The 24,455-nt window shown below is 42.4% G+C and overlaps 1 pseudogene; it reads left to right on the top strand.

Moving 5' to 3' along the window:
• Nucleotides 1-1,761: 1,761 nt before the first annotated feature.
• Nucleotides 1,762-24,402, top strand: LOC103443702 (bidirectional sugar transporter SWEET5-like; annotated as a pseudogene).
• Nucleotides 24,403-24,455: the final 53 nt, after the last annotated feature.

The following is a 24,455-nucleotide window of genomic DNA, read 5'->3' as shown; positions in this document are numbered from 1 at the left end:
TCATAAACGACATATATTCCCATTTTTCTCTGAAGACCCATTTTGGTACGTAGTGGCGGCGTTATTAGCACATAGATTGCGCACCCAACATAAATGCGAAACGTTAGGCTCATATCCAGTAACCAACTATAACTGTGAATGAGGTTGGGTAACGGTGGGCCTCAGGCGGACCAATATAGTTGCGTGTAATATTGCGTGACTCCAGGCAGATACCAGCAAATTGGTTCTCATAACCAAATTCCGAGCTATCGTTTGAAGGCGCTATATGAACGCTTCTGCCAGGCCGTTTTGGGTGTGAACATGGGGTATAAGATGTTCAACTCCAATCCTAACAGACATACAATAATCGTCAAATGTCTGTGACGTAAACTATCCAGCATTATCCAGTCAAATCAACTTGATTGGATAATCAGGGTGGTGAGCCCTAAGCTTAATAATTTATGCTAGGAGTTTCACAAATGCAACATTGCGTGTGGGCAATAAGTAGATATGTGACCATCGTGTTGATGCATCAACCAACATCATAAAGTATCTAAATGGTCCGCACGTTGGCTGGATAGGTCCACAAATATCCACTTGAATTCTCTGAAGAAATTTATGGGGGTCGTGAATAATCTTTGTAATTGAGGATTGAATGTTCAACTTCCCCAAAGAACATGTTTTGCAAAGCGGATGGCCAGGATAAGATTTTAAGTGATGCACATGAGATACTTTGAAGATATGGCGTATCATATCTCGTCCGGTATGTCCTATTTGATCATGCCAAAGAAGCAAAGTGTCCAGGAACCTAGCACTAGGGCCAACCACATGGTGTGTATCGACGCTCAAATGGTTGTTATGTACAACCGACTCGGGAAACGTTCTAGATTCTCGTGAATATGCTTCCGGCCATATTCGTAAGAAGTGATACAAAGAAATTCAGAACCATTCTCTTCAGGGGTTTCAACATGATATTGATTATCTCGAATGTCTCTAAAACTCAACAGCGTTCTTCTGGAATGTGGAGAATATAGTGCATCTTTAATGGTTAATTCAGTACCATTGGACAAAATTATACGAACCTTTCCGTATCCTTGTATCAGGTTGGATGGACCTGAGAGGGTTGTTAAAGGTGCATTCTTAGGTACGAAGTTGTAAAATAGTGTTTCTCACGCAATATGATGTGCATAATTGCACTATCAGCCAGACAACTAATTTCCCCACTAGTCATACCTAAAAATAAATTAATTGAATCGGTCACATGCATAAATGTAATTCCATTCATTCAATTAATCAATTTGACAAATAATATCCAAAGTTCAAAACAAACCAAAACCAAAGAAATAATTCCAAAGACTTAGAAAAATTGTCCGAAATTAAACCATAAACCTAGAAAATTTAGGGGGGGGTTCGGCCACTCCTAGTGGGTTCGGCCACTAGGGGTTAAACACCTTAAAACATGTTTAAAATGTATTCTTCCAAAGGAGTGGATGCCTCCTAAAAATCTGAAACCTCCATAGATGTAGTAGTATCTTCGAGAAGTTCTACATGCACAAAGTTAGTCTTACGACGAGAATGATAATTGGCAATGGCCTCGGGGGTAGGTTGGCATACGCGTGACCAATTATTTTTTGATCCACAACGGTAGCACATGTCCATTTCAATGGAATATGATTGAACGGTAGCTTTTCCCTTGTTCTTGAAGTTTGGGGCCTTTGGGGCAAGATGTTGGCACTTCTGGGTCAACTTTTCTCCCTTGGATGGGCCTCTATTCGGTGGACCATGGGCCTGTGGTGGGGCTTGCTGCCCATTCCCATGGCCATGACCGGATCTTCATCAGTTATGGCTGCTAAAAGTTGTCGCGTGTGCTTCAGGCGCGGCGTGCGAGCCAGGAGGTCAAGCTTGATGATTTTTCATCAAAAGCAGGCTCTGCTTTTCAACGAGAAGTATAATAGATATCAAATCTAAAAATTTGGTGAACTTCTATACCCAATATTGTTGATGCAAGACAATATTGGTGGCATTGAAGGTCAAATAGGTCTTCTCTAGGAGATCCTGTTCGGTTAAATCCTCATTATAGAACTTAAGTAGTGATCGAATTCTACAAACTTCAAAGTTGTACTTATTTACATATTTAAAGTCTTGGAAGCATAAATGTTGCCAGTCGTGTCTTGTTTCAAGCAAGAAGATGTCTTTTTGGTGATCAAAGCGATCTGCCAGGGCGAGCCAGAGGGTACAAGGATCCTCCTTTGTGAGGTACTCAGTCTGCAGTGCATCATGGATGTGATAGCAGTAGTTTTCTGAGCTTCGTCGACAGGTGCATCATCGGTTAGTTCCTCGATGGTAGCTCTAAGACTCTTTGCAATGAGGTGCAGCTTCACGTCTTTAACCGACTTCAGGTAGTTTCTTCCGGAGACTTCCAGAGAGGTGAAATTGAGCTTGTTCAAGTTCGACATGTCCCTAAACAGAGGGTACAACAAAACGTGGTAAGTCATATGGAAAGCCATAAACTTACATCGTAGAACATTCGATTTCTATAAACATGTATTGGTTTAATTTACGCATGAAAGCTACGGGTTTCATGTGATAAGTTTTGAATGAAAACTTCGGGTTTCAAAGGCACTAAATTCGAAACTATATGTTCGATTTAGTTATGAACTTTTGGTTCATATATAAGGGTACCTGCAAGAATACATAATACAATATACAATAAAGTGTAGTGGATTTGTGGATTGCTTCAGAAACCCAAGTGTCAGTGCTTCGGGACTATGAACGATAGTCAACAGTTCAAAGGGACGAAATAATTTATTGAATCATTAATTGCCAAAAAGTGAGCTTCAGGCCAATAATTTTGGCTTAATTGTCAGATTAGTGGAATGCTGGTCACTTTAATTAATTCAATAGAATGAGACCATTCGGGGTCGATTGTAGAAGCAAAAATAATTATAACATACGGGTTAAAATTATTGAGAATGCCAAAACTTAGGATTGGATTAGAAAAACCATAGCCCAAACATGGTAGGCATGGGTGTCATGAGTACGGCAAGGCCCTATAAGGTTTATTAGGCTTGGGTGGCTGCTAGGAGCCGCCCAAATCATGGTTGCAGGCCACGGGTCCGATTTGGGGTAAGCCCAGCCATGAAGGTTGACGTGTTGGGTCGGGTCAGACACACGGGGCAAGCCCAAAGGGTGTGTGGGTGTGCGCATGAAAACCCAGCAGCAAGCTGGTTTTGGATTTGTGCTTAGGGAAATAAGCCCAGCAGTCTGGGTTGGCTATTTGATTGCAGGCCAGTGGCTTAAGGCTGATATTAATAGTTTAGTTAAAAGTAATATGGCGTTGTTTCAAAAGAAATGTAATATGGGTGTAGAGAGTAAGTTGAGTGTAGAAAGAGGTTATATGGGTTTGAATAAAATTTCCGTTACTTGAAAGTGAAACGCATTTGTTGCCAAAAAATCAAAACGAAGAGCATCTAAAGCAAAAGGAGGAACATGATGCTCCCACAAATGATAACCAACTATTAGAAGACCCTGACGAGCAAAGGCATCAGTAACAAAGTTTGCCTCCCTAAAGATAATAATACACATTTGTTGCTGATGGCTGGTTCTTTTAGCTGAACCTTATTTTTGGGTGGCCATAATAACAATCTGTGTTTAGTCGTATTTTTTTCATGTCAGTTGGTGGTTAATTGGTTATGTTTTAACCTTGTATATTGGTCTTATTGTAACCTCACATTTGTGCTGGAGAATAGTTGCTTCGGCTTCTCCTTCCTTTCGGGAGTGAACTTCCTTGGTGTATCTGCTTTGCCCTTGGAATGAAATTTCATTGACCAAAAACTATAAAAATAAAAAATAAAAAAAACCATTTTTCTGCTGGGCAGTCTGCGCGTCGTCATGTACAACCATTTTTCTCTTTGAAGAAAAGTTCCAGAAGACGTTACTCGTCACCAGTTTACACATTTTTTGGTTAATAGAAACAGAAATCAAGTTAAAATACAGTAGAAGTAAAGGAAACAGAAAAAACTGAGCAAACCTTCAACTATGGACGTATACTGTTTGAGGCATGTCACTTACACAGCGTATTTCTGTCACATTAGTTTCGAAACGAAAAGCTGTACAGAAAAAAAAAAAAAAAACTACATTTTGGTAGACTGACCCCTTTAAATAAACCTAAAATTCTCAAATTAATCATCATCAAGCATGTCACCATTGGGGTTAATTTTTTCTCTCATCGTCTACCTTTTGTCCCCAAAAATGGTGAACCGCCCTGATCAGAGCTATTGTTGGCATTATTGGTCAGTAATTCTAATTGGCATTATTGGTCAGTAATTCTAATTGGCATTTGGGCTTACTTTCTATTTTATTTTATTTTATTATCCCCATATTTTCATTAATTCTAGCTTTCTAGCATCTGGTTTTCTTGCTTTTTTTTTTCTAAAGAAAACTAATAAAAATGATTTGAAAACTTTGAGTTTTAACAATAAGACAAAATAAAGGGTAAAGTGAATAGTACCATAATTGACTTTTTAGTGTAAAAATATGATTTTTCGTTAAAGTGAACAGTATCAGGAGCTTTTCGTTAAAATTCCTTTTTTTCTAATGCTTGCGGATTAATACACTATTAGTCATCATCAAATTTCAAAAAAAAAAAAAAGTACTCGGAATGCATGTGCATGGAGGATAAAGTCTTCTGAAGGGACTATCGTATGTGACATCACTTCATGCAACAATCCCTCACAATAGAGGAATTTTTATATGTGGATTTCACTTCCTGTCACATGAGAAAGATTTCCAATTCAAATTCGAACATGTCCTCTTATCGTCCTCTCTCTAGTTATGCATATGGGGCAAACTAACAAGTTTTGCAACTTCAAAAACATACATAAATACGAGCTATTCGAATGGTTAACGAGACATACATCTAGCTAGCCTACATTTTCTCTTGTTCCTTCCTGCTCAGGAAATATCATCTCTTTTGGATTATTTATCTCGCTAGTGTAAATCTCTCTCTCTCTCTCTCTCTCTCTCTCTCTCTCTCTCTCTCTCTCTCTCTCTCTCTCTCTCTCTCTCTCTCTCTCTCTCTCTCTCTCTCTCATATGTCCACGTACTTGATTATAAATATAATTGTGTTAAATGATGAATTCGTTTCTTTACCCTAAATTAATGATGAATGGAAATATTGCAGCCCAACATTTGTGAAAATCATCAAGCAAAAATCAGTTGGTGAATTCAAGCCGGATCCTTGCATAGCAACTTTGCTTAATTGTGCTTTGTGGTCCTTCTATGGCTGCCCAAACGTCCATCCAGACAGCCTTCTTGTCCTCAAAATCAATGGCACTGGTTTGGTCATCGAATTAATCTATATTGCTATCTTCTTAGCATACTCTCCTGGGAAAAGACGGATAAGTAACACCATAAAATAATAATGTCAAAGTCGCCAAATTTGATTTACGAATTAATTTTGTAAACACGAAATTTTCCTGAAACAAACGAGACAAGAACAACGTGTACAAAATAATATTTGCACTAATGATTTAAGGGTTACAATCTCTTCTCAAACTTGATCCTTTGATTCGATCTCCGTAAGGTGTGTATTTGTGGATGTGCGATTGATCCAAGGGCCGTCGAGGCTTGATCTTGGATGAACGGTTGAAAGTTTCTTCAAGGGCCGTTGAGGCTTGATCTTGAATGACGGTGATGAACGGATCTTCAAGGAGCTTTTGGGCTTGATCTTGAAGAACAGTGATGAACAGATCTTCAAGGAAGAACAGTGATGAACGGATCTTCAATGAGCTTTTGGGCTTGATCTTGAAGAACAGTGATGAACAGATCTTCAAGGAAGAACAGTGATGAACGAATCTTCAAGAGCTTTTGGGCTTGATCTTGAAGGACGGTTGGATGTGTGGATTTGTCGACATTGTTGATCCAAAGGGCCGTTGGGGCTTGATCTTAGGATGAACGGATGATGAATGATGAACACTTTCTTCAAGGGCCGTCGGGGCTTGATCTTGAATTGGTGGAAGTTCTTCAAGGGCTTTTGGGCTTGATCTTGAAGGACGGTTGGATGTGTTGATTTGTCGACGTTGTTGATCCAAAGGGTCGTTGGGGCTTGATCTTAGGATGAACGGATGATGAATGATGAACACTTTCTTCAAGGGCCGTCGGGGCTTGATCTTGAATTGGTGGAAGTTCTTCAAGGGGCCGTCGGGGCTTGAGCTTGATGAACAGTTGATGAACGGATTCGTTGATGTTGTCGATCCAAAGGGGTCGTTGGGGCTTGATCCTTGAGGATGAACAGTTGATGAACGATGAACACTTTCTTCAAGGGGTTGTTAGGTTTCTCGATCCTTCGGAATTTGCTTGAGAGCTTTAGAGTTTCAAAGCTTCAAGGTTTTAGTGTGATATCAATTGGTCCCCCTAAATGAATGAAATTGGCTTCTATTTATAGAATTTTCCAAGGCCTAATTTTGAATATAATATTCAGATGAAATAAATCGTTTCTGTCAGGTGTTGACACGTGTCCTGCTTGATGACTTTTCTGATTTATTTTGATTTTTCATTTAGTCACACGCTACGTGTAAAATTTATATGACACGTGAGCATTGAAATTGTAACTATTGGTCAACATTTATTTCACCGAAATTTCGATGTCTACAAATGCCCCCACTTCAAGTCATGTCGTATACATGTGATGGTCGCATGTAGGAGATGCGTTTTGAAGTCCCTTAATGTAGATGTCGATCCAAGGGCCATTGAGGCTTGATCTTGAATTGGGCTAAAAATTTCTTCAAGGGCCGTTGAGGCTTGATCTTGAAGGTTGAAATTGGACCACAAGGAGCTTCATGTAGTAGATGATCTTTGGCTTTGGTAATGGATGAATAGGCGCGTATTTTGTTGCACTTGTTGACTTTCCACAGCTTTGATCTTGAACGGGGTTTGATTCAAGGGTGGTAGACACTTGATCTTGAATCGGACTTGTGATTTCCTCAAAGGCCGTCGAGGCTTGATCTTGAATTTGGCTGGAAGCTTCTTCAAGGGCCGTTGAGGCTTGATTCTTGAAGGTTGACTCGAACACATGGCAAGCAAGCACAAGGTGAAGGTGACGACTTGTTGCTTTGTTCAATCTTTCTAATTCACACCTGAGCAGTTTGGTCAATGGTATGATCTTCAAGATTGATGGGCTCTTCTTCCAGTTGGTGACTTGATCTTTAAGGATTTGATTCAAGAGTGGTGAATCGGCACGTGCAACCCACAACGCCTAGCGAGTCGACCCAAGAATTTGAGGGTCAAAATGAGTCATCCACTCATAGTGATTGCAACCCTGATGATATGAGATACTTTTGATTTTGAAGAAGTAGCTGATGAATCGGCACGTGCTTTGTTGGGCTTGTCTTCACATGCTTCAATGTATCATTTTCCCTTACCTTATCTTTTCTTCTGGCAGAATGTGGCATCTTCTCGAGTTCCTCAGCTTAAACTCCTTATGCTGAGTTAACTGTGCAGGCTGCATTCTTCTCTGCTTGTTTCTTCTACACGTTGTCTCCACATGCTGCAAGGTATCATTTTCACTTGCCTTATCTGTTCTCCAAGCAGATGTGGTAGCTTCTTTGGAAGTACAACAGCAGTAGAAGACGAGTACTCGAGAGCAGTGCTAGGTAGGTAATCAAGGAAGGGTTCCAAACAGTCAGTTCCAGATCGGAAGATTAATACCAAGTGCTGGCTGATTGCTTTCTTTCTCCTTGTCCCGTAGGTAAGAACAATGACAAAGAAAAGGACAGGGAGAAAGCATGATATGAAATACTCTTGCTTTCGAAGAAGTGGTGGCGATTTGACAACGTTGCTCAGCGAGGCTTTGTTCTTCGGCGATGGTGTCGTCAATATGTTGTTGAAGTTTCTCGAGCTCTTGGATTCAACTCAAACCCCTTCTTCTCTCTAATTCTTCAACTCGAACTCCTTCTGCTGAGTTGATTGTGCGTGCCGCATTTCCTTATTTGTTCTCTAGGCAGATGTGGCAGCTTCTTGAGTTTCTCAACTCAAACTTCTTCTGCTGAGTTGACTGTGGAGGCCGCATTCTTCTCTGCTTGTTCCTTCTGCACGTTGTCTCCACATGCTGCAAGGTATCATTTTCACTTGCCTTATCTGTTCTTCATGCAAATGTGGCATCTTCTTCGAAAGTACATCAGCGGCTGAAGACGAGTACTCGAAAGCAATGTCAGGTAAGCAACCAGGCAAAGGTTCCAAGTAGTCGATTCCTTACCCGAGTTTGAGTGGAGGTTCCGGCATATTGCTTTCTTTATCCTTGTCTTTGTAGGTAAGAACAAGGACAAAGGAAATGACAGGGGGAACGCATGATATGATACTCTTGCTTTCTACCCTGGTGATATGAGATACTTTTGCTTTGGTGTCATTTGTTTGCAGAGGTACCCCAAGGAATAAGGAACATTGAGTGACTCGAGAGGGTTTGTTGGAAATGCATTCTCAGAGATGAGGAAAGGTTGAGTACGTCTGCCTTGCTATGGAGGGTGAAGGTGGACAGTTATAGGAAGTTCTTTAATACTTGTAGATGTACTATTCTTTCACTCGTGTCGGCAACCATTGAGTGATTGATCAGTATGGCTTCACGTGCTTTTTTTTTTCATCAGAAATCTTCGACAAATTGTTCGTAATTTTTGTCAAGCTAAGTGTGCATGTGACAGATGCTGACACGTCTGGAAAAGATTGGCACCTCTTCGATATCTGGGATCAACGCTTTGACAAACTACCGGTGATTTCCGCAAAGCTGAGTGTGCATGTGACAGATGCTGACACGTCTGGAAAAGCAGATGCCTTTCTGATTTCTGAGCTTGCCTCTTCGAGTTCTAAGCTCCGTCGAGTGCAGAGGTTGCATATGACAAGTGCGGACAAATCTAGAAATGAAGATTGGCCCGTGGTTTATGAGCAAGCCCAGCTTTTAAGAAAGCTAGCACCTCTTCGATTTTTGAATTGGCCTCTTCGAATTCTGAGCTCGCCTCTTCGATCTCTGAAATTCCGTCGAGTGCTGATTTTTATAGAGGCACGCAGATCGTTTCAAAGCACACTTGAATTTTCGCTTGTAGAAACTCCCTTCTTGCACTTCTAAGATCTTAATTTGTCCGACCTCTTCTTTCTTCAACACCTTTAAAAATGTATGGCCCCTCCGACCGTATGGCTCACATCCTTCATATCCCCTACTGGTCCTCTTACCGTTGGGAATTCGGTGATGAAGAATGATATGACCGCTGTGGTGGTGGCCCGGAACCTTGTCACTCCCAAAGATAACAGACTACTTTCCAAACGGTCTGATGAGTTGGCTGTTAAGGATTCTCTGGCTCTCAGTGTGCAGTGTGCAGGTTCTGTGTCTAATATGGCCCAACGTCTATTTGCTCGAACCCGTCAAGTTGAATCATTGGCGGCTGAAGTGATGAGTCTCAAACAGGAGCTTAGAGGGCTCAAGCATGAGAATAAACAGTTGCATAGGCTCGCACATAACTATGCTACAAACATGAAGAGGAAAATTGACCAGATGCAGGAATCTGATGGTCAGATTTTACTTGATCATCAGAGGTTTGTGGGTTTGTTCCAACAGCATTTGCCTTCGTCTTCTGGGGTTGTACAGCGTAATGAAGCTCCAAATGATCAACCTTCGGTGTCTCCTCCTCCTGGGGTTCTGCCTAGTACTGAGGCTCTGAATAATCAACCTCCAGCGCCTCTTTTTCCTGGAGCTTCGCCGAGTGGTGAGGCTTCACACGAGCAACCTTCGTGAAGGCTCCCTTCTTTTTCTTTTTTTTTTCTTTTTTTTTATTTATTTATTTTTTTTATTCGCTCATGTATATGTTCCCTCTGTAATTTTCCAAAGAAATCAATAAACGAGCTTTTATTTCATTCAGTGTATTTTTTTTTTCTTCTTTTCTTTTCTTTCACATGGTGCTGATCCACCATTCCTTTTTTTCTTTTCACGTGGTGCCAGATGCACCATCACTCTTTATATATATTTTTTCTTTCTTTTCTTTTCTTTCTTCTTTTTTTTTTTTCATGGTGTCGTCCATCATCATCCTTTTTTATTACATATATATATTTTTTTTCTTTTATCATGGTGTTGCCCCCCACTCCAAAACTTTTATTATTTTTTTTTCTTCCTTCCTTTCTTTGCTTTCAGTGGTGACCACCACCATTTTGCTTTCAGAATGGTGTGGCACCATTCTCCTCCTTTTTCTTATTATATAAATATATATATATATATATATATATATATATATATATTTTAGTGGTGCCTGCCACTTTCATCCACTATCTTTTTGTTATTATATATATTTTTTATATAAATTCTGGTGATGGGATGAAGAACTTGCAGGGAAGGACGAAGTCAAGGGGGGCAGCATGGAGGCTTCATGACCAGCTAGTCGTTTGACGACAGTTATTGAAGTTATTCGCCATTGCTGTTTGCCACAGATGGAGAGCTACAGTCGAGGCTTCATGACTGGCTAGTCGTTTGACGGCGGTCACTGAAGTTGGTGGATGCTGAGAATGATGGCTGCTTTTAGGCAGTAGCCATGGCGGAGGAAGACAGTATCCAACTCCCAAAGTCGCATCTTCTGTATCGTCAAGTGAAGTTGCAGCTGCAGTGAAAGAGACAGAGTCTTTGGTGGCATCATCACCATCGGAATCTTCAGAAGTGACGGCGTTGACGGGGACGAGGTTTTGGAACCGAAAGAAACCATGGCGAGGAGTGAGGCTCAAGGCTGGCGTCGAGGCACCCAACTTGTCACAAACGAGATTGTTGGTGGTGCTGATGTTTTTGACGCTGCCTCCCCGACTTCAAGCATATCGAGCAGCGAGGAGATGAAGGCAGCAGCGATACCCAGCAAGGGATGGAGAGAGCAGCTGGAACTTGATAGAGGCAAGGATGGAGAAGGCAGGGAAGAGGCTGAGTCGTCCTCATCCCCCGAGATACGCCACACACGGAGGAAATCGCTAGAGGTGGGATGCAGCTTGCATCGCAGTCAGCTTGTCTGAATCTATTCAAAGTGAAGGGTTGCCAACAGAGAAGCACCAGGCGCTCATGTACTCAGCTTTTTGCCACGGAGGGAAATGCATGTACTCAGCTTTTTGCCACGGAGGGAAATGCATGCCATTATTCTTCAGTTTATCAATAACTTCGATCTGCAAGAACTTTATCAGCGCCCGCCATGCCTCCTAGCATATCATCTCCTGCCTTTTTGCACTTGACTTCTTTAGTTGTTGGGCTTTCCCACGTAACTGAGTTATCATTCGAACAACATCGCTCAGTATAGAAACCGATTCCAGTGGATTATATTATACAAGCCAAGAGCACTGATGCACAGAAGCCATGCCAACACCATGGTGATGAAGATAATGATTGGTCCAGTTTGAATGAGAAGCCAGTGTTTGGGGGAAGAGTCCCGACAATCAAGTTGAATTTGTTGGTGGCGAAGGAGGTTCGATCTGCCGTTGATTCTCTTGCGGTGGTTCCACGCCTCGTCGTCCAGGGACCACGACCACTACTTGTAGAGCAGAAAATGAGACGTTGAGGAGCTTCGTGCCTAATCCGAGCAAGGCGACGGAGGTAGGCTAGGTGAGGTGAAGGACTAGACGAAGTCAATGCCGAAGAAGTCAAGTAGGTACATGATAGAGGTGAAGAGGGAAAAGAGGGTGGCGATATCCTCAACGGGGTAGTGAAGCTGGTGAAGGAGAATGAAAACCCTAAGCTGGCGCTTGACTTCCGTGCCCCCTCCGTCTCGGAATATCCAGATCGCATTTCAGTCAGATTCACTCGACCCGGTAACAGAGAGGCCGACCTGTTCGATCTAGAGCCGTTCGAGGGCTTTTTGGTCAGCCCAAGTCTCGATGGTAAGATCAGGCTTGGTATTGAGGCCGATGCTGAGGACGACTAGGGAGCTGGTGTCGTAACACGGGATGTGGTTCTGTTGGGGTTGAGATGCGGCAGGTCCAAGGAAGAGAGGGAAAAAAAACTGTGAGAGGGAGAGACTTAGGCCTCTTCATGGGCCTATTGGGCGTGGGATCCGGCGGCTGTGAAATGGAGAAAGGCTTGGGCCCTGTTTTCTTCTTCTTTCATTCTCTTTTTTTTTTTAATTTATTTTTTATAAATACATAATAACATATGTATTCATTTTTTTTCTTTTGTAATAAAATTGACTTTCTTTAATAAAACATTTATTTTTTTATTTTGATGTGATGAAAGGAATCTTTAATTTTGAGAAGACAGAGCATGATACCAAGACCTTACGAAGATTTCAAAGACGTTGTGGTGCTTGTGAGAGAAACTGCAACGGGGTTTCGCTGTGTAATGCCTTTTGTTCACAGTTTTTTTCCCTCGGTGGTGTGCTGCCGTGTGGAGCTGTGCAAGAGCCTGCAGCGAGACTTTGCTGTGTAATGCCTTTTGATCACGGCTTTCCTCGGTGGTGACGTTGATGTGCCTCTTGCCGCCACTTGGAATGACCGTCTTGTAGCTGCCTTCTTCACTTTCTTCAAAGTGTTGATGATGTGACTGTACTTGAAGTTTTGAAGTTTCAAGTTGTCTACGTACCCTCGGTTGAGGAGGGATCAAGTCATGACGTAGATCGAATGAGTGATAATTTTTTTTAAGGTGATTTTGATGATGATTTTTTCGTACACAATTTATGCTCTTGCGGGCCAAGAGCTTTGGTCCATGCAGTTTAGGCCCGTGCGAACAAAGAGCAGGAGTTGTCGCCTTTTAGGGGTAGTAGCGCTTCAAGAATCTGCCATTGATAGGGCCGATCTTCAAGCCGTCTTCCGCCATGATTAAGTAGGTGCGATTGGTGTAGACTTCTTGTATTACGTATGGTCCATCCCATTTTGACGTGAACTTGCTCTTTGTCTTGTGAGTTGTGATGATAGGCCTACGCAATGAAAGGACGAGATCTCCCATTTGAAAAGAACGAGGGAGAACTTTCTTGTTGAATGCCTTGGAGAATCGTGCTTAATAACATTCCAAGTGTTGCTGGGCTTCGAGTCTTTTCTCATCCAGCGCTTCCAGCTCTTGAAGGCCCAACTTTGCATTCTCTTCGTCAGTCAAGCCTTCTTGTATAGTCATCCTTAGCGAGGGGATTTGACTTTCGAGCGGTAAAACAACTTCCACACCATATACGAGAGAATAAGGTGTAGCTTGGGTAGGCGTTCTATATGTCGTCCTGTATGCCCAAAGTGCTTCGCCTATTCTTTCATGCCAGTCTTTCTTTGTTCTGCCGATTACCTTCTTCAAGAGGTTGCACAATGTCTTGTTGAATGCTTCTGCGAGACCATTGGCCGGAGCATGATACATGGAGGATTTGTGCTGCTTGAACTTGTATTTCTCGCAGAGCTCGTCCACAAGTCGGTTGGAGAACTGTTTTCTGTTGTCAGTGACAATGTAGCGAGGCACACCATATCGGTGGATGACATGTTCCTTGATGAAATGGACGACAGTTTCCTTCTTGACTTCCTTTAGGGGTATGGCTTCAGCCCACTTGGAGAAGTAATCTGTTGCAGCCAAGATGTAAGCTTCTCCTGCAGATGATTTTGGCGCAATTGGTCCTACAACGTCCAATCCCCATGCATCGAATGGCCATGAAGCAGCTATGAGGTGTAATGGTTCGGGCGGTTGATGTACGAAGTTGGCATGAAATTGGCAGGCTTGGCACCTTTTGGCGTGTTCTAGGCAGTCATTTACCATGCTTGGCCAGTAGTAACCCATTCTTTTGAGCTGGAAATGAAGCTTTGGTCCGGACTGATGCGCCCCACATATTCCTGAGTGTGCTTCTTCCATGGCTTGATTGGCTTCTTCCTCGCCTAGGCATCTCAGAAGTACTTCTTCAAAAGATCACCGGTAGAGTGTCCCTTTGTAATAGAGGAAGCGATGTGCTCGTTGACGTACTTCAAAGCGATGTTTTGGATCATCTGGAAGTATTCCATGCTTTAAGTAGTTAATCAAAGGCTGTCTTCATTCTTCAACGTTGACCGGAAGTATTGAAATAACGTTTGTATCACTTAGTACCATTTCAGTGACAAGCGGGATTACCCATCTTTGGCAAACTGGCACGTTTGCAGCTTCGTCTTCTCCTAATGTCATGCTCGAGGCTAGGTTGGAGAGAACGTCTACCATTTGATTCTCTTTTCTTGGCACGTGTTCTAGTGTTACAGCCTCAAACCTTTGTAGCAATTGCGTTGCCAGTCGGAAGTATGGGACGAGATCATCTTTCCTCACCTCATATTCAGTCAGGAGTTTATTGATTATAAGCTTGGAGTCGCCATATATCTCAAAGGCTGTGATTTCCATGTTGATCCCCAATTGGAGCCTGATGATCAGTGCTTGGTACTCAGCGACGTTGTTGGAGCATAATTCGCTTAGTTGGAATGAATAAGGTAGTATTTGCCTTTGTGGTGACATGAATACTACTCCTGCCCCCGCTTCGTCTGCTCGTGCAGATCCGTCGAAGAACATCGTCCATGTCGGGAATATGTCGATGTAGAACACCTCCTCGTCATGCAAGTCGTCTGAGATTTTCCAATCGGCTGGGATTAGATGGCCGACAAGGAAGTCTGCTAGCGCTTGTCCCTTGACGGCTTTAGCTGGGACGTAGATGATTTCATATTGATTGAGAAGCAATGCCCATTCAGCTAGTCGCCCTGTCAAAACTGGCTTAGACATGATGTATTTGACCGGGTCAACTTTAGCAACCAAGTGGATGGTGTAAGCATGCATGTAATGTCTGAGCTTCTGGATGGCAAACATCAAGGCAAGGCACATTTTTTCTATTGGAGAGTAGTTCAACTCAGCGGCGGTGAGCGTTCGACTGAGGTAGTAGAGCACTCCTTCTTTCTGGGATTCATTTTCCTGTGCCAAGAGTGCTCCAACTGAACTTTCCTGAGCAGCGATGTACAATATGAGCGGTTTCCCTGGTATAGGTGCCCCTAGGACAGGTGGACTTGATAAATACTTCTTTATGCTTTCAAAAGCATTGTTGCATGCTTTGTCCCATACGAACGGAACATCTTTCTTCATGAGTCCACTGAATGGTTGACAACACCCTGCAAGGTTGGAGATGAAGCGTCTGATGAAGGCTAGCCGTCCTTGTAGACTTTTCAACTCGTGCAGGTTTCTTGGCTCGGGCATGCTTTGAATGGCCTTGATCTTTGATTAGTCCACTTCAATGCCACGATGCTTGACAATGAAGCCAAGGAACTTTCCAGATGTGACGCCAAATGCACACTTTAACGGGTTCATCTTGAGGTTGTATTTTCACAACCTTTCGAACACTACTCGCAAATCCTTCAAGTGATCTGATATTTTCTTTGTCTTGACCACCACATCGTCTACATAGCATTCTACGTTCTTGTGTAGCATGTCATTGAAGATCTTCTGCATTGCGCGTTAATATGTAGCTCCAGCATTCTTCAGACCAAAAGGCATCACCTTGTAGCAGTAGATACCTTTTGGAGTGCGGAAAGCTGTTAGTTCCTCATCTTCAAGAGCCATATGAATTTGATTGTATCCAGAAGAGCCGTCCATGAATGATAGTGCCTCATGGCCAGTGGTCACGTCCACCATGATTTCAATGATTAGCAAGGGGAAGTCATCCTTTGGGCAAGCATCATTGAGGTCTCGGAAGTCTATGCAAACACGTATTTGTCCATATTTCTTAAGGACTATGACAATGTTGGAGATCCACTTGGGGTATTGCACCTCTCGAATGAAGCCTGCTTCGATCAACTTGTCAATCTCGGCCTCGATTTATGGGATGAGCTCAGATCGATAGCGTCTTTGAGTTTACTTTATTGGTCGCGTTCTAGGCTTGACTGCAAGATGATGCATAGCAATGATAGGGTCGAGGCCAGGCATTTCCTTATAGGTCCAAGAAAAAACGTCCTTGTACTCTAATAGCAGCTGGTAATACTTCTCTATCTCGTCTGCACTTAGTAATGCACTCACGAAGATAGGCTTTGGTTCCTAACTTGTGCCTAAGTTGAGTTCTTTGAGATCGTCAACTGTGGCTTGCCCCCCATCTTCAAGTTGTGACGGCGCTGCAATGACATCTTCCTCGAGGATTTCATCTTCTTCACCTTCTTGGATTGTGATGTAGAAGACGTCTTGGGCCTCTTCTTCGGTGTTGACCTCTCGAGCTTGTTGGCATAAAGATTGTCCAGTGTGGATGATGGTGCGCATTTACACTTTCAGTGATCCAACTGTGTTAACCTCTAAAATTGCTTGGCGCTTCATTCTTGAAGGAATGGAACTTCGAACATCATCCTTTTCTGCCAGACAATCGATCTTTTCTACTTCTGGTGTCGTCTTTCTCCTTCTGGAAGGCTCTTTGGCTTCGTTGAGTCTTTCCATAACTGACTGTCGTGGAGGAAAGCTAGTCGTATTGTTTTACTTCTTAGGTTTCGACAACCTTTTGAAAACAGAGCTTCGAGATGCTGACGTGTTAAGCCTTTTGAAGACGGAAGTTCTGTTTTGACCGCCAATGAGTTTAGGTTTTGAAACTCTGGGCCTTGAACGATTCATTCTATCGAATACTGATGTCTGGAGGGGCAGGTTGAGGCTCCTCTTTCTCTTGTATAACGCTCACGCTGAAATGTTTAGCGCTAGCATTTTTTGCCTTGCTGAAGATCTTCACCGGTGCATTTGGTGTGAAGCCAAGTCCAGCTTTGTTGTTGTTGACCCCGTAACCTTGCTCCTCCAACTTCTTCTGAGTTTTAGTGAGATCACATTCGTTATCTTTGACGGTGTTCAAATCCTCCGTTCCTAAATTTGCAGAGGAGGTGAAGTTATACCCAGCTTTCGACATGAGTTTGTAGGCGTTTGGATCAAAACCTTCTTCGGTCCTTTTAGTTGGGAGAAAGCTGAGTTCTACCCCCTTTGGCAGGCCTTTTATGAAACCCTGTGATGGTCTTGCAACCTTAGTGTCGCCTAGCTGTGTCAGAGGTAAAACTGCATTCGTTTTGAGCAACTTTACATTATCCATGTGCCGCTGTGCATCGACTTTGCTTGCTGCAGTTTCAAACGGGGATTGACCATTCTTTCTTTTCGACGTTGGGATGTATCGGAAAACGGGTATGTTTGGTCCATTTGAGGGCGTCTTACTCCCTCTGGTTGTTGCAGGTTTAGCAAGCTCATCATCGTTTTTGCTTGAAGATGGCATAGCTTATTCTTCTTGCTTCTTGGGCACGGCTTGCCACTTCTGCTTTTTAGGTGTTGCTTTGCCCATGGATTTGATCTCTTTTGGAAGAGTTTCGGGCACCATGTCTTCATCCATGTAGAACTTGGCGTCTGCGAAATGTGATTCGGCTTCGGTGAATGGCTTGGTGTCGCCATAGATCACCTTCACTCCTTCTCGGTAAAATTTTAAGCATTGGTGAAGGGTGGACGGTACTACACCATTCGCATGGATCCAAGGCCTTCCTAAGAGCAAACCGTAGGAAGTTCTTGCATCAATCACGTGGAATATTATGCTTGACTTAAGTTCACCAATGGTCATCTCCACTCGGATCATGCCCATCGCTCTTTGTCCTCCTTGGTTAAAACCTTGGATTAGTAGACGGCTTACGGATAGTTCATCCACCTTGATGTCGATTGTGGTCATTGTTGACTTTGGCATGATATTTATGGTTGATCCGCCATCCACAAGCATGCGGCTGACTTTGTGCTCCCTTACGTACCCAGAGACGAAGAGAGGTCGGTTGTGAGGCTTGGATCCTAGCAGCAAGTCTTCGTCGGTGAAGTGGATTGCGTCCTCGGCGGCACAGCATGTGGCCGAAGCTTCAAGCCTTCATTCTTGCTTTCTTGCACTTCATGGTCGTCGGAACTTGCCAAGACCGATGCTAGTGCTCTTCGCATCTTCTTTGGCAACCGGAGTGCTCCCTCGATGCTAAAGTGTGTTGGCAGACCTTTTTCAGTTGTAAGAGTCTTTTCCCCCTCAGTGGTGACAGCTTTGCCTTTTGAGGGTTCTTCCATTTCTACTTCAACCATATGACATGCAGTGATAGTGCACTGTTGGAAGAAGTCATCCGGGAAGTATTCGTGCAAGGAGATGGGAATACGTGGCTCTTTCTCCATAAGTTCCCCAACATATGTTGGCTTAGCAGCTCTTATGTTTCTTTTAGATTTCCTATTGTTGCGGCGGCGGTGCTTTCTCGCTTGCTCCCCCTTTGGCCTTATAGCTTGTGGTCTTGGCTTCCTCGTCTTCTTATAGGTCACCAATGTCCACCCTTCTTCATTATCGATAGGTGCATCCTGGTCGTTTGCCCCCAATGATGGTTGTGCAGAATGTGCCGTGTAGCTTTTGCATTAATAGGAATGGTCAGGCATTTCTTGAAGAGGCACGGGATCAAAAGATCCGAACACGATCGTAGTGGTGTGCGTTACGGCTGTGTCTTTTAGGTCGAGCTCAATCCGCCCTTGATGTGACAACTTCATGATGAGTTCTTTTAGGATAAAACAATTGCCCACATGATGACCCACGATACAATGGTACTTGCAGTACTTGGGATTGTTAACGCGATTCATCTTTTCGAGGCGTTTACATTCAGGCAACTCAATCACCTTCTTCTCCAGCAGGTCGTCCATCATTGCGTCCATGTCAGAGTCTGAAAAAGGGTATACCTTCTGCTCCAGTTCCCTCAAGGTGTTTTTGTACCTATCTTAGGTGTGGGAAGGCTCACTTCTTTTTATCTCCTTTGCTTTGTTATTGGATGAGATTTTGACAGGTGCGGACGAGGTCTTAATAGGGATGGTATTGGTGGTAAAAGCTTCCTTGGTAGGCTTTTTCCCATGATTGTCTGCTCTTGAAGTAACACCTTATCCCTTTGAAATCGGTGATTGGCTCCTTCTTTCCATGATAGGCGATGCTCAGCTCCATGTCGTGGGCATGGGTGGCTCATTCTTCAAAAGTCTGTGGTTTGATACCTTGAAGGATGTATTGTAAACCTCATTGCATGCCCTGGATGCACATCTCGATTGAAGAAATCTCAGAAAGCCTGTCCTTACAGTCGAGGCTTAGATTACGCCAGCAGTTGATGTAGTCCATGACTGGTTCTTCCTTCCATTGCTTCATGCTCGTCAGCTCTAGCATGCTCACAGTGCGGCGGGTACTGTAGAAGCGGTTGAGGAATTCCCTTGCCAACTGTTCCCAACTGTTGATGGACTCGGGCTCCAGGTCTGTGTACCACTCAAAGGCGTTTCCTTTTAATGAGCGCACAAACTGCTTGGCGAGGTAATCTCCCTTCGTCCCTGCATTGTTGCAGGTTTCGACGAAATGTGCGACATGTTGCTTCGGGTTTCCCTTTCCATTAAATTGCATAAACTTCAGCGGTTGATAACCTCTCGGCATCCTTAAGGCGTCGATCTTCCGGGAGTAAGGCTTCGAGTACAACGTGGAGGCATGTAAGCTCCCTTCATACTGCGCCTTGATGGTGTTGGTGATCATCTCTTGCAGCTGCTGCATAGAAAGAGATCCAATGAGTGCTGCTGCTTAGTCTGGCTCCGGCTTCACATCGATTTTCTTCACCGGAGGCTCCTTTTCTTCACCAGCTCCTCTCTTTAGTGGATCATCCTCTGGGTCGGGTTTCTCGTCGTCCTACGCCTCCAGTCGGTTGACTAGTGCTGCAATTTGCAAGTCTTTTTCTTCCACAGTTCGGGTTAACCTTGTGATTGCTTCATTCATTTGAGCCAGATGCTCATCAATCGAAGTTGCTCTAGTGGTCATGACTTGCATGGCTGAACTGCCGCTTGAATCGGCATCGGAGAGCATGGATTCAGAGTATTTCCTTGGGCTTTCCCCCCTTGGTGCCCTTAGTGAGGCTAAGGTGATCACAGGCTCGTGCCTTGGGTGCCCTTGTTCCCTTGGCAGAGTTGATGCAGAGGTGAAAGAGATGGCAGAAGTAGCTCTTGCCTTGCTTCGAGTCGTGATGCCCAAAGTGACACCACTTGCGACGAGGACGCTCTTGTTCTTTGCGCCGGTTGTGGGAATAGTTTGAGCCTTCCTTAATGATATTGATTTTGGAAGTGTGCTTGAATTTCTTGAACGAAGAAAGAGATGAGAGGTAGAGATGGTCTCACTGGGCGTGCCAAATTTGTAAACACGAAATTTTCCTGAAACAAACGAGACAAGAACAACGTGTACAAAATAATATTTGTACTAATGATTTAAGGGTTATAATCTCTTCTCAAATTTGATCCTCTTATTCGATCTCCGTAAGGTGTGTATTTGTGGACATGCGATTGATCCAAGGGTCGTCGAAGCTTGATCTTGGATGAACGGTTGAAAGATTCTTCAAGGGCCGTTGAGGCTTGATCTTGAATGACGGTGATGAACGGATCTTCAAGGGGCTTTTGGGCTTGATCTTGAAAAATAGTGATGAACAGATCTTCAAGGGCTTTTCGGCTTGATCTTGAAGAACAGTGATGAACGGATCTTCAAGGGCTTTTGGGTTTGATCTTGAAGGACGGTTGGATGTGTGGATTTGTCGACGTTGTTGATCCAAAGGGCCGTTGGGGCTTGATCTTAGGATGAACGGATGATGAATGATGAACACTTTCTTCAAGGGCCGTCGGGGCTTGATCTTGAATTGGTGGAAGTTCTTCAAGGGCTTTTAGGCTTGATCTTGAAGAACAGTGATGAACGGATCTTCAAGGGCTTTTGGGCTTGATCTTGAAGGACGGTTGGATGTGTGGATTTGTCGACGTTGATCCAAATGGTCGTTGGGGTTTAATCTTAGGATGAACGGATGATGAATGATGAACACTTTCTTCAAGGGCCGTCGGGGCTTGATCTTGAATTGGTGGAAGTTCTTCAAGGGGCCGTCGGGGCTTGAGCTTGATGAACAGTTGATGAACGGATTTGTTGATGTTGTCGATCCAAAGGGGTCGTTAGGGCTTGATCATTGAGGATGAACAGTTGATGAGCGATGAACACTTTCTTCAAAGGGTCGTTGGGGCTTGGGCTTGAAGGCGGATTTGGCGAAGATCGAAGAGAGTTTTCTCGATCCTTCGGAATTTGCTTGAGAGCTTTAGAGTTTCAAAGCTTCAAGGTTTTAGTGTGATATCAATTGTTCCCCCTAAATGAATGAAATTGGCTTCTATTTATAGAATTCTCCAAGGCCTAATTTTGAATATAATATTCAGATGAAATAAATCGTTTCTGTCAGGTGTTGACACGTATCCTGCTTGATGACTTTTCTGATTTATTTTGATTTTTCATTTAGTCACACGCTACGTGTAAAATTTATATGACACGTGAGCATTGAAATTGTAACTATTGGTCAACATTTATTTCACCGAAATTTCGATGTCTACAAATTTACTTAACATCCGCATCTTATTAATTTATACCGAAATTTCGATGTCTACAAATTTACTTAACGTCCGCATCTTATTAATTTATCTGTCTTCTTTTCTTTCAGCGAAACATTATCATTGCTCTTCTAGTTGAAGCTGCCTTCTTTGCCATTGTGGTTTTCGTTACTCTACACTTCTTTAAGCTCCCTCAAATCCGCTCTATGATAATTGGGATCTTATGTATTGTCTTCAACATCATTATGTATGCCTCACCCTTGACAGTCATGGTACGTAAGAATCACTTATTTTCATAAATTATTCCAGGTTTTGAGTGTTTAGACAATGTTTGGATGATGAAAAAGATTTCATTACTTTAATTATTTGGTTGACAGAAAATGGTGATCAAGACAAAGAGCGTCAAGTACATGCCGTTTTTGCTTTCGCTCGCCAACTTCTGCAATCGAATTGTCTGGCCCATCTATGCAGTATTCCTTAAACTGGATCCATATATTCTGGTAATTAATTAAAATTGTAAACAAGAAGTTTTCAATTTATCCTCAAAGAACTAAAAAAATACTTTTAATTTTGATTTCTTGTGATTAATTAACCTTTTTTTTCTGAATAATTTGGTAGTTTCCAAATGCTTTGGTATCGCTTTCCGGCGTGGGTGCAGCTCATCTTGTATGCAACCTACTACAAGACCACTAATTGGGATGAGGATGATGAAAAGCCAAAATCTGATGTTCAAATCTCTAATGTTTTAGAGGGAGATATACAAAATAAAGTGCCTTGTAATATAAAAATCTTCAGTCATGTAATCACATTCAATTTGAACACTTCATACGTACATTTTCCGCAGGAAATGGGGCAGTTTGGCCAAAACAAAAAAACAAAAAAATTTATGAAGAGACGATTGTTTACAACCTTTTTCAGTTTATGTATGTACAAAAATGCTACTCTTATCATATTTTTATACTACATTTGTACCACATTTTTAATAGAGATGAGAACCACATGAGTTAGTGAGCCATACCTCTATTAAAGAAGTGGTACAAATGTGATATGAAAAATATAATAAGCGTAGCATTACTCATATATTTATACATACTATTACTAAATATAAAGGTAATGTTTGGAACACAATCTAATTTGAAGCCTCAATCTAAACTGCAACCAACATATACATGTCACATCACTTAATTAATAACTTTTCAATTTTTTAATCCAAATTGATGGTTCTAGAATGGAAAATAACTTCTAGAATTTTCAGATCTCTATTCTCCATCCCTCTCTCGAATGATGGAGATGAGGAATTTGAAAAGGTTAAAATAATTTTTTTTTTTTTAAATAATCGATTTTGATTAAAAAAATGAAAAGTTAATTAATTAAGTGACATGGTATATATATGTCAGCTACCACATCAGATGATTTAGAGAAATAGTTCAAATTAGATATTTTCACTGACATTACCCTAATTAAACACTATATGTTTTCTTACAAAGTGAGAAAACTAAACCCTTTATACAAAGAACTCAACCATATTAATAGATATGCCAAAAAAAAAATAATCTATTTGTATTTTTTGTGGTTTCATTTGGGAGAGGGTCTCTTGAGTGTAGCGTGCGGAATGGGGTGGTGGGAGAGGGGGTGGAATCTAAATGTGAGGTGGTGGTGGGCCTCAAATCAGGGAGCAAAGGGCCCATGAGGGATTTTTTTGAATCTAGGCCGAACGAATGAGGTGGTCCGGATATCGGACCTGAGACTTTCTCTTCATTTTGGGCCATCCTATAGAATCTTTCGTAAACAGGATCTGACGAATATTATCTATACCAATTACCATCTTGATAAGTGGTAGTACACAACTCAAGTGGTTGTAAACATCTTGATTTTCATTTAGGTTAAAAACATACAACTACTGAATCCATTTAAAAATAGTAGTAAATCCTCTGAAGCAACGGAGAAGAAATAGATGAAAAGATCTCCAATATTGATTGACGTTTATTGGAGGTAACTCAAATATAATAATGTTTATGTGCCGACAATTGCGAGATGAGGTGTGCTATCCATACACTTCTTTTTACTTCTCTCCCATCCCTTGTTAATTTTTGTCTTTTGATTTTCTTCAATTCATCCAATCCAACGATGAAAATTAGAAAAATGTAAAAATAAATGGTAAAATGAATAGTATCAGGATTGAGATTTTAGTGTAAAAATATGATTTTTCGTTAAAGTAAACAGTACCGAATTTTCATTAAAGTTCCCTTTTTTATATCCCACAATTTTCTCGCCAACCAAACAATCGGAATCAGTCGCTGCAATCTCTCGTTCTATCAAACGCCTTCCCGCGCGAATCAACAACTTTATTCATGTAAAAATATTTTCCATGTCCCACTTCGAAAACTGTACTTTATTTTTCTTCACTTCGTTTTGTTAATTTCTGCTCCCATTTTCGCGGGAAACAGAGCATTTTCCTTTGCTTTCTCTGTAATTTTCCCGAGAAACAAACAGCTCAAATGCCCTTAGAGCTAAAAAAATTCAAGCATACAAGCTTGTATCTCCAATGGGTCACCAAATCTTTCAACTTTACCCACATTTCTCCATCAAATCTCTACTTTTGATCGCTTCATTGCTAATGGGTTGCTAAAGTAAACTTTCTCTTGATTTTTTCCCAGATTGTACTCTGCGGATTCTGAATCTTTGGTGAAAAATGATCCGAGCTGCGGATTCGAGTGCGTTCAAAGCGGTGAACCACCAGCTGAATTTCCCAGAGGCCATTGAGAAGTTCATGTTTCCTCGAGCTCACGAGACCGTTAACGAGAACAAAGGTGTGTCCTGCATTCTGGTTGATACATCTGTGAGTGAACAAATTTGATTTCGCAATTCAGGTGACGGTTGAAGATGACAGCACTCTGGTGATCCGAAGCAACGGGCAGAGAAAGCGCAACGACGGGGAGGAGGAAGGGTGCAAGTATATAAGGCTGGGGAGGAAAGCGGTCCAGAAGCTGCTGAGGAAGTTGAGGTTGCCCGGAAATGCCAATGTAGCAGCAATTACCGCTAAATGTGAGAACGGGGTTCTGACTCTGGTTGTCGAGTAGCTTCCTCCGCCTCCCAACCCCAAACCAGTTGAAGTCTCCATATCATGAAGCAG

The sequence above is a fragment of the Malus domestica genome, chromosome 09 (assembly GCF_042453785.1).
Source record: "Malus domestica chromosome 09, GDT2T_hap1".
In the NCBI taxonomy this organism is placed as follows: domain Eukaryota; kingdom Viridiplantae; phylum Streptophyta; class Magnoliopsida; order Rosales; family Rosaceae; genus Malus; species Malus domestica.
Note: the sequence above shows the minus strand (reverse complement) of the source record. Positions and strands in the feature narration are given on the sequence as shown.